Consider the following 17765-nt stretch of genomic DNA (forward strand, 5'->3'; position numbering starts at 1 on the left):
GTACACAGGCCTCCGAGACCCCAGCAGGGAAAGAGGGTTAGGGATCCGTTGGTTGGATAGGCATCGGTATTTAGGATAACCGGAAAGAGGCTCAGGAGAGGGGAGGTGGATGGGCAAGGGAAAGTAGTGAAAATATAAAACACAACTATTGACAATTATACATACTCAATAAGAGAAACCATGTACTTCATGCATATTGTACAATATGGCTCAAAGGCAAGCAAAAGAGAGACTTATCTCCGGAGTGAGTGCTGGCCTCCTGCCTGCGCACTCTCAGGTCTGGTAACAGGAGCAGTTCAATGATGCTATGAGAGCGTGAGTTACTATTCTGTGTGTGTTTTTCCCACACACACATAACATCATTGATGTCTCGAATTTAGTGACTCCTCCCCAAACAAGCACCCTTGTCTCCTGCTTTGTTCGTATAGTTTTGCTTGCCCCCGTGAAGGTTAATACACTGTTAATGCGGTAAGGTAGCCGCACGTGGCCCCATGTTAAATGGAAGACCATGTGTTAAGAATCACACATGATAGAATGTGTCTTGGATGTGCTGCTAGATGCATGTGTGGAGGTGCGACTTCAGTAGAAATAGCGGTCTGCCACCCGCGGCTTTCTATATGCAGCGCACATGGCTAATTGCATATGCTAATGATATGCACTGCACTCGAGTTTGTGCGTCGCTGGGTGCCCCCCTTGTGCTGTATCAGTTTGTGGCTAGGAACACTACTGCACTAATAACTTAGCTTCTATGGATCAGGGGGACTCAAGGATATGGCCGACGCACCCTGCGTGTGCCCCTGACAACTGTGAAAGCTTCCTGGCATTTGTTCCTCAGCGCGGCTTAGCTGTACTGTGCGCATCTCCCCAACGCCTGGCTAAGTTCAGCAGCACTGGCGCTACTTAGCATGCATGTGCGAGGGGCCTGGAGGAAGGTCGGCTGGGGCATGGCCCCTTGTGCTGCTCACCTTGCTTGGAGATCCTGGAAACACTTCTGCTTCTGTTGGACGTCTGAGCACAAGCCCGGGGCTTCTGCTTGCACACACATGCACACGTGTGCACTACCCAACATGGCCAGGTTTTTGTGGTTCTTGGCTCAGTGTCCACTGGGAAAGTTAGTCTGGGGGCTCCTTTTCCTGTAGAAAGGGCATAAAAGCTTTTAATAAGGCTGGATAGTTTCCTGTGTGTGTATCTTCATGATGGTTGTCACTGGGCCATGTCTGAGAACTACATCCGATCTCCTCCCACACAACCCCAGGTTCTGTACCCTGACAGGTAGAGCTGAAACTTGAGTTGAAAATAACCAAGGAGGCTGGCACAACAGGATGGTTGAGCTTATAGTGTGAACAAAGAAAGGCAGAGACAGCAGAATTCTTGAAAGGCACAGAGAATGTGAGATAGCCGAAAACAGCTGACAGCAAGTTAAGAGCCATAACAGTTGAATGGCATTGGTAAAAGCCAACAGTCAACATAAAGGCATGGATGTAATAGATGGAATACAGGAGGAGCAACAGAAAGATGTCTTTGAACAGAATTGTACAGAGGTAAACCGAGGCAGTGTAAGAGTATGTGGAACTAACAGCCCAAGAGACGGGTGGGCAGTTCTGCAACAAGGACAGTAGCAGGAAGAAGAACAGGGACTAAAGGCACCAGAGTGTGAAAAACAAGTAAAAGAGCAGTAGTCCAGTAGGAAAACTGCACCCTCAGGCTCCATCAAAGTCCAAGAGGGAAGACAGACACAAAGTGCCGTCCAAACGGAATGGAGCGTAGTAGTACTATAGGCAACATCTCAGGTGAGGACTGCACTGTGAGTTGTGCCTCTTGGGTCACATTCCTTATGTATCCTCCTTTGCCACAATCCCCAGGGTCTGTACTCAACATGTATCAACTTTACATTGTCACCACCCGTCCCCCTCCAACCATCAGTGTTAGTTTGACAGCTAAAGGGTGCAGGCTACCGTCTACAGCATGAAGTGCATCAAGCACATATACAGGCAAGAAATGCACATACATCCCAATCAACATCAATAAATTGACTTTTCAATAATGTACTCACCAAAATTGATTGCAGACATGCCATGGAGAAAACACCTATAATCCCCACTAGGGGTGTTAACACAAGTAGTACAGCAGCAGACAGGCCACAGATCTGACGAAAGTCCAATGCCCTTGTGTAAATGGTTGTAACACCGAACCATCCTTCCGAGCCCACAGATAGGGGAAGCAGGAGTGGCATATGGGAGTGAGCACCCCAAGCTGCAAACAAATACACGAGACAAGCTTGAAACAGACAGTGGATGCTTTCAAAAGCCACAAAGCACCACACCATCACATGAATGCATAATAGACAAACAATTTTAAACTATATTAACTAATTAAACTACCTATAAAAATAAAACATGGCCACATACGACCAGGGGGGTGGGAGGGCACCCAGGAGGGGGGAAGTACAGGCTGCACCTCAACACCCATATGCAATGATGTTGAGATAAAAAAAAGAAAAAACTCCATGGGCTCAATGCCTGCACAACCCGAGCTATGTGGGAGATAAGTCGTCATCCTGCTCACCCTCTGACTCAAAAGGTGGATGTGGCACAGTACCCTGACCATTCCTATGTGCAGCTTGCCCCTCATCGGCAGCAAGTCTGCGGGACCGGTGAGCCTGGTCCTGTGTGGCAATGATACCTAGGTCAGCATGCAAAAACTCACATGATACGCGTGCTTCCTCTTGCAAGGTAACATGTGTAACAAAGAGTTCTTCCTGCATGGCCTGACATGACATCTGGAGCACCTTCCGGCAGGCACGTAGCTCTGCCAAGATGGTATTCTCAAGCTGCTCCAACCTACCCTCTGTCCGCTGCCTCTGAGACATCAAGAGCACACCCATAGTAGATTTGAGGGATTGATGGTCTTCCCTCAGGGCCTCCCTGTGTGCATCTGCGTGAGAAGCAAGTGCTTGACACAGAGACACCATTTCAGCCCTGTGTGCCCTGTTTGAGGCCGCTATGCCCAGCCTGAGTGGGCGGGCCATGGACTGTGTTGCCTGCTGCTGGAGCTCCACATATCTGGCAGATTGGGCCACACTTTCCATGCTCTGAGCGATCTTATCATTTGCTGCCCCCTGTTGTTCTGAATTAGCACACATGGATCACTCCCACTCAGTATACCCCAGTGGCGCACGGCCACCGCGTTGCTGGGCTTGAAACCCGTGGGCCGAAGGAGCCGCGGTCCTCACTGGGATGGCACCACCTGCGGCTGCAGGACTACATCCCTCCATAGATGTGATGCCCCAGGCACATCATCAACTTATGTGGAGTGTAACCGTGCATCACGATCCACCACAGGCGGAGGTTCCAACACCGCCTGGCCCCTCAGTGCAGGAATCACTGACCATCGATGAATGGACATGACGCACATCCAACTCAACATTGACGTCAGAGTGATCATCCGGGCTAGACTCATTGCCAGCCCTAGACACGATGGTCTAGAGCACAAGTGGGTTCTCATGGCCTACCACCCCACGACCCCTACTTGTGCCGGGTTGCTGGTGTAATAGCAACCCCGTGTCTGGATTGACATCACCATCCTCTGGCTTCATTGTGTCATCATCTGCAATGTGGAAAAAACAAACATGAGTACACATGTCAGAAGCACATAACCCATACACACATAGACATCACATCGACAGCCAACACGTGAAGCAGACATGTCTGAAACAACTGAAATTCCAGCATTCATCCAGTGGCATTCATATGCAAACACATCTCAAAAGATGAAATGGATGTGTCTAAAGAGCAAAGCCTACACATGTACAGAATGTAGTATATCACCTCCATCACACACCACCTTTGTCAGGCACATGTCAAAGGAAGAAATGACAGACGGCAACAAAGAGATGGCAAATGCCATAAGGATGTCTGAACAGCAAAATGGCCACAGCTGCAAGTGATTCCAAGCACACCATGACACACGTAATATGCATGTACACATGCATCACTAAATCATCATCAGCAATATAGCTTGATGCATCTGCAGCTCGACCCGTAACGGGCATCATGGGCCATGTAGACATAGTGAATGTCACAAGCAAAGCAAGGACCTGCAACTAGTCATGTGGGACCATAACGCACAGTACGGTCCGAGCTGCCGGCCATGAAGCCTCCAGAACACCCCTCAAGGCCTGATTGAGCACATTGTGCTATTAATGTGCCCTAAACCATTTTTCAGTGTGTCAAACCATCACGGCCAGGCCCCAGCAGATGAGCTAAGTGGGCCTGGGAGTACACATACTGCACCACAGTGCACCTTCAGGATTGTGCCAGTTGAACATAGCGGGCGCAATGCTGAAATCGCAGCAGCATTGACGTTACTCAACTATATTTTAGACATTTAACAAAAAATCTGGAGAGAAAACATGTGTAAATGAACAACTTCACACACACATGTGTGAGTAGCTGCAATGTTGCACTACACAACGTTGAAGCTGCGTGCATATGTACATGTGAAAGCGTTCAAGAACACCCGTGTCCATATACACCTGTATGGTGATTATGAACAGCAACCTATACTGCAAAGCAAGCAGCTACAACACTGCTTGCTTCGATGTATGTGAAAGTGTACACATACAGACGCGAAGGCAACTCCAAAGGCATTACAACCCACTTGGCAGGCTACCCTCAATCTGTGGCCTATACCAGTTGATATAGGCAGCAGATTGACCAATCAACTTTGCTAAACACCCACTAGGGAGTTCCAATACTGAGTACATGTGTCACAGGATCCACCTGTGCCCATGGCTTTCATGACAGTGAAGGGATGACAATCTGACCAAACATGCCAGGTCACTTTGACATTTCAGCAGTGAGTAGGCATGTAGAACGGTGTAACATGGCTCAGAAGTGGGTTTGTGCAGTGCAGAACATGTGTACGTTACCGACTACATGAACAAGTACATTATGATGTCAATCAATTAACATGAAGGCAGTGTAAGGGCAAGTTCAGGCATCTCGTGCAATGTGCATGCAATGGGCTGCATGGCTACTGGCAACTCCCCCCCCCCCGAACCTCCTAGTGGAAAATCAGGGAGGCATTGCATGGCAGCAAAAGGTTGACCAGAGAACTATGTATTGGCAGACAGTGTTGACTAGCGTCAATTGCATCATCTGAGTCAACTGACAACGCAGCAGATGAGAATGGGACAGTAAGCAGGAAACATGATGAACCCTCAGTAGTACACCCATTTGTGCAGAAGGCACTACACCAGTTAAACAGAGTCAGGGGGCCAGAAACAGGGGGAGGCCTGTGCCCCACACAGACTATGACACCCTAAACATTTGCATGATGCAAGACTGAGTCAGAGTGGGCATGGAATGGATGATCAAATGCCATTAAATGTATGTCATCCTGGACACGTACTACAATGATCATCCTGCCAAGGACACATAGGGGCATGCATGGAATGCACATTGATGAATGGGCACTTATGTTCCTATGGAGCATCTGCCATCTGCACAGTTCGAGTGAGACACCCTACATCAAGGACAAAGGATGTACCCCACTGTATGTGTCTGGCAGGTTGGCAGGGGGAAGTGTGCATGTACACAGGAGCATTGAACAGGTCATTGCGGTAGTCTAAAATGATACCCACCAGTACCATGTTCAAATTGGGGAGCCGGGGGGTGGAGGGGCAAGGCAACATGCCTACATGGACTACCCACATGCAGGCAGAACACACATGCACGTTAGTCATGCGATGACACAGTCCCAGTGCTGAGTGGAAAGACACCCCAGGCTACATACAGAAGGGCCAGTGAGCTGGAACATCGACCGGAGGGGCAGCCGGGTGACTAGCATGTGAGTAGGGTGCAAGTGTGGTGATGAGGACAGTCCCTGTCTGCCCTACATGTCCAGCATGCTGCACAGCAGGCACGCATCAGTGAAACATTGCATGACTTGCACATGAGAACCATGTACACGTAGCATGTAGTGGCAGTCAAGTACAGCACATCACACAAGCAAACCACACATGGCCTGGACAAACACGTGACAACACTCACTGGACGGGCATCAAAGTCCAGCATCTATCCCACTCCTTCGTACAATTCTGCCGGTATGAACTCTGCAGTGACTGACTCGTGCGAAGTCAGATCTTCCTCCTCAGGTGGTGGCCCACTGCCAGTCACCAGAGTCATGTTATGATTAGAGGCACACTTTAGCTTAGCAGAGCGTCAGAGGTCATCCCACCGCTTTTTGCACTCCTGAGCTGTGCGTACCTCATGTCTGATTGCACTAACACCCTCTGCAACATGCTTCCAGTGGGTCAAAAGCTGGGTAGCCGTAGTGTGACAATTCGGGCCCACTAGCATATCATGGTCGTATCCTGACACTTAGTCCATAAGGAAGTCCTGCTTGCAGAAAGGCTTCTTCCCCGACATGCCCGTAGGCCAGAGCCGTGTCTGGGGTCCCAGCCTCTGCTGCAGATGCAACCTTCCTCCTCTTGGGCAGTGGTCCGGACCCTGACTGGCAAATGCCGCCCTGATTAGTAGGGGCAGTGGCGCTGGTGGATTGAACCGAGGGAGTGGCAGGTGGAACAAGGACGGAAGCCCTGACATGCGTCAGTGGCTGCTGGGTGCCCTTGACTTGACCCTGCGCAGCAACATCTGCTGTGCCAAGGTCATTGACTGGGACTGTCCTGGATGGTAGACTCACAGCCAGGGTGGTGTTGGCTGCATTTGCCCATGCACTTGCCAACAACCGGCTGCGCGGGGCAGGAGATGGCAATACTGCCCCAGGGACATGTGCCTCGGTCAGGGCAGCCCTGCATGCACTTACCGTGTGCCTCCTGACCTCCTGGAAATCATCATGGGACTCTTCAGGTGCCAACGCAGCATGTGCTGGCCTACCCTGAGCCTGGGTGGTGGTGTGCACAGCTACACCTGCAGCTACCACTACCCTTGGGCCCGTTGAAGTTGATGAAATGGACTGCCGGGTCACATGGGAACCAGTGCCAGATGCAAGAGCTGCATCTCCCGGAACCACAGGGGGTGGTGGCATGACTGCACCAACACATGGCACAACATCGTGCCAAAGTGGCGCAATTCTGACTCTTCTGACTCTTCCCCCTCTGAAGCCACCCTGGACACCCTGGAGACCCCCTTCTCCCTGATCACCCTGGCCACGTCCCTGACCATGCCCACCATGTGGAGTACGCCCATCTGAGGCACCCCTCACCTTTTGTGGTCTCCCAACCATGACACAGATGTAGTAGTGCCACTGGGAGGTGTACACAACAATTGTCCTGGGCAATTCGGGTGAAGGGGGTGGGATAAAAGCTGTTAACAGCACCCCTGTGCACCTGCAAGGCTGTATGTGACCCTGGTGATAATTTGACAGGTCAAGCAATGCTCAGGCACCACAAAACTGCAGTAAAACCGTGCCTGCAACCCCCGGTAGCCCACGTGTGTGGAATTAACCTCCTGCAGTACACGGTGGCACCCAGGGACACAAAAAACAAGTATGCGTGGGACACGCATGCTACTATGAACTCGAAAATGGGTACGTGGTACACAGGGGGACCAGCAGTGGGAAAAATAACATGCGCGCTCACCATCTGACTAGCGTAGTAATGAAAAACATGCATAGCCAATACCCCCACCAAAAGCAGAGATACATTTTTGATCCGCTGTGAAGTTGTGATGGCATGTGAAACAACCAGAAGTAGCAACACACGCGTCAGTCTCCACGAAAGGCACGTACAGCGAACTGCTGGCCCCTCTCACCTTTAACCCATGCTGAGGGAAATGCCCGCGCGCATCATGTCACTTACACACTTAGGCCCTTTCCTCGAATTACATGCATTCACACATGGATGTGCTGTTTTTTTCACGTGCTGAATCACTATGCACCCATAACGAGGGAAACGCCCTGCGCATCACGTCACATACACGCTAAGGGCTTTTCCTTGAATTACACGCTGACGTGCTGTTTTTTCACGTGCCAAATCACTCTGAATCAAGCTGGCCACACAACAACACACGGAAGACCACGCTCCTGCCCAGAAGGCAATTTTACTGCCCCTCAGATCCGCAAGCTAACTCCCACCAGCCATCTGCTTCTGCCTGCTTGCCTGCCTGCCTGCCGGCCACGTTCCCTGCTATTTGGTGCCTGCACATCAGCCATCTGCAGGGGTCCAGTTGCTGTGACCACCCCTGCTGGAACAGAAGACTCCTGACTGCAGTCCCATCGCTCCACAGCCCAGCACCATGACACAGTTGCCCACCCACACCTGCCTCGGGGGTTGCCATGTCGGGGCAAACATCATCAGGGACCACTGGCAACCCCCAGCCAGAGAGGCAGAGGGCTACCAGCTTCAGTGCCGCAGAAGTTGGTATTCTGGTGGAGCAAGTCCTGGTGCATTATGATGCCCTCTGCGGAAGAAGAAGCACCGACAAGGATGGACGGGAGAGGATCTGGCTGGACATCGTGGTTGCCATGAACACGGAGGGGGTGGCAACCCTCAACATACAACACGTCCGTAAGCGCTGGGAGGACTTCAGGTCCAGGTTCCTCAGGAAGGCCCGGAGCCTCTTGGAAGCAGCGCATGCAGTGAGTGTCCATGCGTACTTGTTGGACGAAGTGCATGTTGAGGTATGCCAGGAGTGTGCAGCTTGGACATGTGTCTGAAAAGGTCCAGTTATGGATGTGTATGTGCAGGGACATGACAGTGCTGCATGTGAGTCCTGTCATGAGTGATGCACATCAATGGTTTATGTGTTCCAAAGCATGATGCACAACTGCATGTGAAGATGCACACATGTTGGTATTTCTGTGTATGTACTGTGGCAGGTTGGGGTGTGACGCATGTATGCTGGTTACACCTTCATGTATGTGCACGGCATACATGTGCGTGTGTGGGTTGCATGTGTGCAACAGTGATACAACATGGATGCATGGAACATGGACATGTTTGAACACAATTGGCAGATGTGTCTGTTGGCGTGTGTGCATGTGTTTGGCACTCCCCATGTTGCTTGTGACATCAAGGCAATCTTCGGATGTTCATGCTGGTATGTGTGTATGGATGCTGCTGCCTGCTGCACGATTCTTGTCAATTTGTGCATGTGTGTGGGTTCAAATGATATGAGTGTTGGAGAGTCTGATGCCATCTTTGAAGTTTGACACTGCCAGTCATGTGCAACTGTCACGTGTGTATCGGACCATTGTACAGTGCCCTGATGCCTGCTTTCTGTCTCTCCCTGTCTGCAGTGTCGACTGATGAAGAGGGCGGAGGTGGTGCTGTGGAGCACAGAGGCAGGGATCCCACTGCCAGCCGAAGACGCAAGGCCCAGCTCTCCTCCCACGTTGTCATCTCTTCCGGGAGTGAGCAGCCTGGTGCCGCGTCCATGGCTGCAGCTGCCGAGGAAAGATCCAAGAGGCGGAGGTTGGATGTGGACTCCCCCCCCACAGGGGCCTATGGAAGAAGATGGCACGGAGTCATCCAGGTTGGTGGGGAGTTTGGTTGAGGAGGAGACCATGCAAGGCCCACCCATGGGGCCTGGAGGGGGGCATTCCACTGGTGCTAGTGGTGCAGTCCAGGGGCAGGAACAGGAGGCGGCACAGGCCGCCATGGAAGTGCCTGTGTGTAATCCTGTCCCCAATCCTGTGACTGCATCATCCCGCACCAGCAGGGTTTTCAGGGAGGGTATGCGCGAACAACAAATGGCCTTCCTCTCCCTGCGGAAGTGGCAATCCATGACCGGATTGAGCCTATCCTAGCTGGGGTGGCGATGCGTCAACGCGGTATTCGGGATGATGTGCAGAGTTCTCGTGTGGACAATGCACGTCATTTCGAATACCTCATTGACTGCATCAACCTACTAGGACAGGTCAGCAGCGCTGGATTCCTCCATGTGATGGATCTTCTAGTGACCCCCTCCTCAACTGAACCCCCTATGCGCCAGTTGTCCTCTGTGCCATCTTCCTGCCCAAGTATCACCTGGCCACCCTGTGGAGCTGCCCCTGATGCAGCAGCCAGGCTGGTGGAGGACACATCCCTGCCCCAGCAAGAGGAGGACGTGCAGGCATCGACAAGCAGGGCACATGCACAGCAGCAGCAGGCTCAGCGTGGGAGCGATGATGGCTCGGGGCCTTCAACATCACAGGGGCAGGAGGACCCTGGATTGGGAGTGTCTTCTGTGTGGCAGCGGTTGGGCCAGAAGACAAATGCGGAGCGGCGGCGGGCGGAGGAGGCACGTCTCACTATGGTCAGGGCGGAGAACTCCATGCGCAGGGCATTAAGGCAGGCTGAGTGCCTCGAGGCAACTTGCAGGGAGTTTGAGGAGGGCATGGCTGCATCCCTGCGAGACCTCGAGGCCAGGGAAGAAGCCCGCCTCCGGAACATCGACATGAAGTTCAATGATGCCCTGGCCCGGGACATCAAAAAGTGAGCCGTAGGACTTGCACTCTCCCTTTGTACATAGTTCTTTGGGGTTAGGTTTTCTTTGTTGTATCTGTTGTTTGGAGTTCATGGACTTTGCTCCACTTTATCTATATAGTTTTTTATTTATAGGACTTTTTTGTAGGTTTCCTTTTTTTGGGGGATCATGGACCCTTTGGACTTCCATTGTATATAGTTCCGGACTTGTACATACTTTAATTCTTTGGACATCCCATGGATCTTTGTTTTTTTAATTTTTTTATGTACTTTATTTGGACATTTGAAATGGACCACTTCTATGTTTTCCTATTGTGCATTTTTGTTTTACATTGGATTTTTATGTTTTTATTTTTTTGGCTTTCATTATTTCTTAATTTGCAAGTTTGAATTTTCATTATGTTTTCTCATTATGTTTTTTTCACATGAGTCAGGGCCTACTGGCAGGTGCCCGTCAATGGTGGGTGGGGTGGGGGACATGAGTCGGGGTCTGCTGGCAGGTGCCCATCACTGGGGGTGGGGGATAAGAGTTGGGGCCTGCTGGCAGGTGCCCCTCAATGGTGGGTGGGGTGGGGGCCATGTGTCGGGGCCTTCTGGCAGGTGCCTGTCAATGGTGGGGGCCATGTGTCAGTGCCTGCTGGCAGGTGCCCAGCAATGGTGGGTGGGGTGGGGGACATGAGTCGGGGCCTGCTGGAAGGTGCCCATCAATGGGGGTTGGGTGGAGGACATGAGTCGGGGCCTGCTGGCAGGTGCCCGTCAATAGTGGACGGAGTGGGGGACATGAGTCAGGGCCTGCTAGCAGGTGCCCATCACTGGGGGTAGGGTGGGGGACATGAGTCGGGGCCTGCTGCCAGGTGCCCGTCAATAGTGGATGGGGTGGGGGACATGAGTCGAGCCTCCCAAGTGCATGGTGCCATGTGGCATTCCTACGGGGCATGGTATGGGGTGATGTGCTGGCTGCAGGGCATGGTGTGGGGTGATGGGCTGCCTGCGGGGCATGGACTTTGGTGATGGGATGCCTGCGGGGCATGGACTGGGGTGATGGGTTGCCTGCGGGGCATGGCCAGGGGTGTGCGGTGGTCTCCTGTGATGTGGGCTGCCTGTTGGGCATGTGGAGGGGGGGCACACCCGGGAGGTCAAACACTGTCAAATCACATGTGAAATTCCCCATGCACCCCTCAGAATACACGTACCCCGCTCGTGCTACCGAAACCGCGTATAAAACTCCCTGAACCCCCCCGGAATACACGTATCATGCTCGTGCCAGGCCTATCGCGTGTGAAACTCCATGCACACCCCCAGAATACACGTACCACGCTCGCACCAGGCCTATCGCGTGTGAAACTCCACGTGCACCCCCGGAATACATGTACCCCGCTCGCGCCAGCCCAATCACGTATGAAACTCCCCGCACACCCCCGGAATACATGTACCACGCTCGCGCCAGTTCAATCGGATGTGAAAGTCCATGCGTACACCCAGAATACGTGCAGGCATCCCATCCACCCTCTGCATGCCCCGCAGGCAGCCCATCCACCATGACCATGACCTGCAGGCAGCCCATCCACCCTCACCATGTCCTGCAGGTAGCCCATCACCCCAGTCCCTGACCTGCAGGCAGCCCAACCACCATAACCATGACCCGCAGGCAGCCTATCACCCCAGTCCCTGACCTGCAGGCAGCCCATCACCCCAGTCCAAGACCCACAGAGAGCCCATTCACCCTCCCCACGCCCCGCAGGCAGCCCATCCACCATGACCATGACCCGCAGGCAGACCACCCACCCTCCCCATGCCCCGCAGGCAGCCCATCCACTCTCCCCATGCCACCAGGCAACCCATCCACCATGACCATGACCCGCAGGAAGGCCATCCACCCTCCCCATGCCCCGCAGGCAGCCCATCACCCCAGTCCCTGACCTACAGGCAGCCCATCCACCATGACCATGACCCGCAGGCAGCCCATCACCCCAGTCCCTGACCCGCAGGCAGCCCATCAACCCAGTCCATGACCCGCAGGCAGCCCATCCACCCTCCACATGGGCTGCAGGCAGCCCATCCACCCTCTCCATGCCACACAGGCAACCCATCCACCATGACCCGCAGGCAGCCCATCACCCTAGTCCATGCCCCGCAGGCAGCCCATCACCCCAGTACATGACCTGCAGGCAGCCTATCAACCCAGTCCCTGACCCGCAGGCAGCCCATCACCCCAGTCCAAGACCCACAGGGAGCCCATCCACCCTCCCCATGCCCTGCAGGCAGCCCATCCACCATGACCATGACCCGCAGGAAGGCCATCCACCCTCCCCATGCCCTGCAGGCAGCCCATCACCCCAGTCCCTGACCTGTAGGCAGCCCATCCACCATGACCATGACCCGCAGGCGGCCCATCACCCCAGTCCCTGACCCGCAGGCAGCCCATCACCCCAGTCCATGACCCGCAGGCAGCCCATCCACCCTCCCCATGGCCTGCAGGCAGCCCATCCATCCTCTCCATGCCACACAGGCAACCTATCCACCATGACCCGCAGGCAGCCCATCACCCCAGTCCATGCCCCGCAGGCAGCCCATCACCCCAGTACATGACCTGCAGGAAGCCCATCACCCAAGTCCATGCCCCGCAGGCAGCCCATCACCCCAGTCCATAACCAACAGGAAGCCCATCACCCCATACCATGCCCCGCCGGCAGCCCATCAACCCAGTTCATGCCCCACAGGCAGCCCATCCACCATGACCATGACCGGCAGGCAGCCCATCACCCCAGTCCCGCACCCGCAGGCAGCCCATCCACCATGACCTGCAGGCAACCCATCACCCCAGTCCCTGACCCGCAAGCAGCCCATCACCCCAGTCCATGACATGCAGGCAGCCCAACCACCCACCTCATGCCCTGCAGGCAGCCCATCCACCCTCCCCATGCCCCGCAGGCAGCCCATCCACCATGACCTGCAGGCAACCCATCACCCCAGTCCATGACCCGCAGGCAGCCCATCCACCCTCCCCATGGCCTGCAGGCAGCCCATCCATCCTCTCCATGCCACACAGGCAACCTATCCACCATGACCCGCAGGCAGCCCATCACCCCGGTCCAAGCCCCGCAGGCAGCCCATCACCCCAGTACATGACCTGCAGGAAGCCCATCACCCAAGTCCATGCCCCGCAGGCAGCCCATCACCCCAGTCCATAACCAACAGGAAGCCCATCACCCCATACCATGCCCCGCCGGCAGCCCATCAACCCAGTTCATGCCCCACAGGCAGCCCATCCACCATGACCATGACCGGCAGGCAGCCCATCACCCCAGTCCCGCACCCGCAGGCAGCCCATCCACCATGACCTGCAGGCAACCCATCACCCCAGTCCCTGACCCGCAGGCAGCCCATCACCCCAGTCCATGACATGCAGACAGCCCAACCACCCACCTCATGCCCTGCAGGCAGCCCATCCACCCTCCCCATGCCCCGCAGGCAGCCCATCCACCATGACCTGCAGGCAACCCATCACCCCAGTCCCTGACCCGCAGGCAGCCCATCACCCCAGTCCATGACATGCAGGCAGCCCAACCACCCACCTCATGCCCTGCAGGCAGCCCATCCACCCTCCCCATGCCCCGCAGGCAGCCCATCCACCGTGACTATGACCCGCAGGAAGGCCATCCACCCTCCCCATGTCCTGCAGGCAGCCCATCACCCCAGTCCCTGACCTGTAGGCAGCCCATCCACCATGACCATGACCCGCAGGCGGCCCATCACCCCAGTCCCTGACCCACAGGCAGCCCATCACCCCAGTCCATGACCCGCAGGCAGCCCATCCACCCTCCCCATGGCCTGCAGGCAGCCCATCCATCCTCTCCATGCCACACAGGCAACCTATCCACCATGACCCGCAGGCAGCCCATCACCCCAGTCCATGCCCCGCAGGCAGCCCATCACCCCAGTACATGACCTGCAGGAAGCCCATCACCCAAGTCCATGCCCCGCAGGCAGCCCATCACCCCAGTCCATAACCCACAGGAAGCCCATCACCCCATACCATGCCCCGCCGGAAGCCCATCAACCCAGTTCATGCCCCACAGGCAGCCCATCCACCATGACCATGACCGGCAGGCAGCCCATCACCCCAGTCCCGCACCCGCAGGCAGCCCATCCACCATGACCTGCAGGCAACCCATCACCCCAGTCCCTGACCCGCAGGCAGCCCATCACCCCAGTCCATGACATGCAGGCAGCCCAACCACCCACCTCATGCCCTGCAGGCAGCCCATCCACCCTCCCCATGCCCCGCAGGCAGCCCATCCACCGTGACCATGACCCGCAGGCAGCCCATCACCCCATACCATGCCCCACAGCCAACCCATCACCCCAGTCCCTGACCCGTAGGCAGCCCATCACCCCAGTCCATGACACGCAGGCAGCCCAACCACCCTCCTCATGCCCTGCAGGCCGCCCATGCACCCTCCCCATGCCCCGCAGGCAGCCCATCCACCATGACCTCGACCTGCAGGCAGCTCATCACCCCAGTCCCTGACCCGCAGGCACCCCATCACCCCAGTCCATGACCGCAAGGCAGCCCATCCACCCCATGCCTGCAGGCAGCCCATCCACCCTCCCCATGCCCCGCAGGCACCCCATCCACCCTCCCCATGCTCTGCAAGCAGCCCATCCACCATGACCATGACACGCAGGTAGCCCATCCACCCTCCCATGCCCTGCAGGCAGCCCATCCACCCTCCCCATGCCCCGCAGGCAGCCCATCCACCATGACCATGACCCGCAGGCAGCCCATCACCCCATGCCATGCCCCACAGGCAGCCCATCAGCCCAGTCCCTGACCCGCAGGCAGCCGATCACCCCAGTCCATGACCGCAAGGCAGCCCATCCACCCCATGCCCGAAGGCAGCCCATCCACCCTCCCCATGCCCTGCAGGCAGCCCATCCATCCTCCCTATGCCCTGCAGGCAGCCCATCCACCATGACCATGACCCACAGACAGCCTATCCACCCTCCTCATGCCCCGTAGGCAGGCCATCACCCCAGTCCATGCCTTGCAGGTAGCCCATCCACCATGACCATGACCCGCAGGCAGCCCATCACCCCAGCATATGACCCGCAGGCAGCCCATCATCCCATACCATGCCCCCAGGCAGCCCATCATCCCAGTCCATGACGCGCAGGCAGGCCATCCACCATGACCATGACCCGCCGGCAGCCCAACACCGTGACATGCAGACAGCCAATCCCCCAGTCCATGACCTGCAGGCAGCCCATCACCCCAGTCATGACCCACAGGCAGCCCATCCACCCTTCCCAACCCCTGCAGGCAGCCCATCCACCTTCCCCATGTTCCGCAGGCAGCCCATCCACCATGACCATGACCCTCAGGCAGCCCATCCACCCTCCTTATGCCCCGCAGGCATACCATCCACCCTCCCCATGCCCTGTAGGCAGCCCCTCCACCATGACCATGACCCACAGGCAGCCCATCACCCCAGTCCATGCCCCGTAGGCAGCCCATCACCCAAGTCCATGACCCGCAGGCAGCCCATCACCCCAGTCCATGCCCCGCAGCCAGCCCATCCACCATGACCATGACCCACAGGCAGCCCATCGCCCCAGTCCCTGACCCGCAGGCAGCCCATCCACCATGACCATGACCTGCAAGCAGCCCATCACCCCAGTCCATGCCCCATAGGCAGACCATCACCCGAGTCCATGACCCGCAGGCAGCCGATCACCCCAGTCCATGCCCCGCAGGCAGCCCATCCACCATGACCATGACCCGCAGGCAGCCCATCGCCCCAGTCCCTGACCTACAGGCAGCCCATCACCCCAGTCCATGACCCGTAGGCAGCCCATTCACCCTCCCCATGCCCGGCAGGCAGCCCATCCACCATGACCATGAGACGCAGGCAGCCTATCCACCCTCCCCATGCCCCGCAGGCAGCCCATCCACCCTCCCCATGCCCCACAGGCAGCCCACACCACAGGGGGGAATTTTTCCACGCATTTTACCTGACACGAGCGGGGTACATGTATTCAGAGGGGTGCGCCGGGAGTTTTACATGCGATTGGCCTGGCGCAAGCGGGGTACGTGTAATCCGGGGTGCGCTTGGAATTTCACACGCGATTGGCCAGGCGTGAGCGGGGTACGTGTATTCCGGGGGTGTGCATGGAGTTTCACATGTGATTGAACTGGCGCAAGCATGGTATGTGTAGTCTGAGGGGTGCACGAGGAGTTTCACATGCGATTGGCCTGGCGCGAGCAGGGTACGTGTATTCCGGGGGTGTGCATGGAGTTTCACATGTCATTGAAGTGGCGCGCGCGCGGTACGTGTATTCGGAGAGGTGCTCAGGCAGTTTCACATTCGATTTAGCTGGGGCGAGCAGGCTACATGTATTCCAAGGGGTGCGCATGAGTTTTACATGTGTTTTCGTGGTTGGGGGGCTGTATGCTAATCCACTGGCCTTTGCGCCATGTACTGTATTTGTGCGATGTTTTTGGCACATGGGGCGGGGCTGGGGGCGTAACTGGCGCAGCTGCAGGGCGGCTGCGCCCCTCTGCGCCACAGATGCTTATGGATGTATAAATCCATTAATAAGCTGTGCGCCGAAATGGGTTTTGGCGCATGCAGCTGGCGAAGACTGCTGCTCGCGCCACTTGTGCGCTAAATTCTATGAAATACCCTCTATATATAAAGTTAAAATGGGGCACGCAGAGGACTCTGCTACTCTGAGAGCGTTCTGCACAAAACACGAGGAATGCACATTATACAGCAAAAACACATCATCTATGACGTGTGCTATAGGGAATACAGTCAGTAACGCTCATTGGATAAAGGGTACTGGTCAGTATGTTGCACATATGAATGATGCTCCTGGATTGGTCAGCTTCAGATTGTAACTTAATGGAACATGTGGGTCAGCTGGGCTCATCTGGGAGGGGTGCAGGGTCAGGCGATGTGCATGTTGCTTTAATTCAGACTATCTAACATTTGCCCTTTTGGCCACACAGGACTTAGCATTTTTCATAAATCTCAACATGCAATACACATCATTAGCCGTTTGACCTGAACAATAAAAAGTAAGGGTGCATGGGTCCAGGTGTCTTATCTAACATCAATATTTCAGTAACACATTTATCAAGTATTTTCTTAGATCTATTGCAGGTGTTTTACTGTTTGATAGTAGAAGAAGAATATATGGCCACATGCGATTAGTTATAGGGGGTGAACTGGAGTGCCACACGGGCGAGGGGCATGCAACTGTTACATCAAAAGAGGTGTGGGATTAGGGGGCTTGTGGTCTATATTTCTCTAGACGGGGTCTGCTAGTG

Source organism: Ambystoma mexicanum, chromosome 5p (genome assembly GCF_040938575.1).
Source record: "Ambystoma mexicanum isolate Mex_15411 chromosome 5p, UKY_AmexF1_1, whole genome shotgun sequence".
Classification (NCBI taxonomy): Eukaryota; Metazoa; Chordata; class Amphibia; order Caudata; family Ambystomatidae; genus Ambystoma; species Ambystoma mexicanum.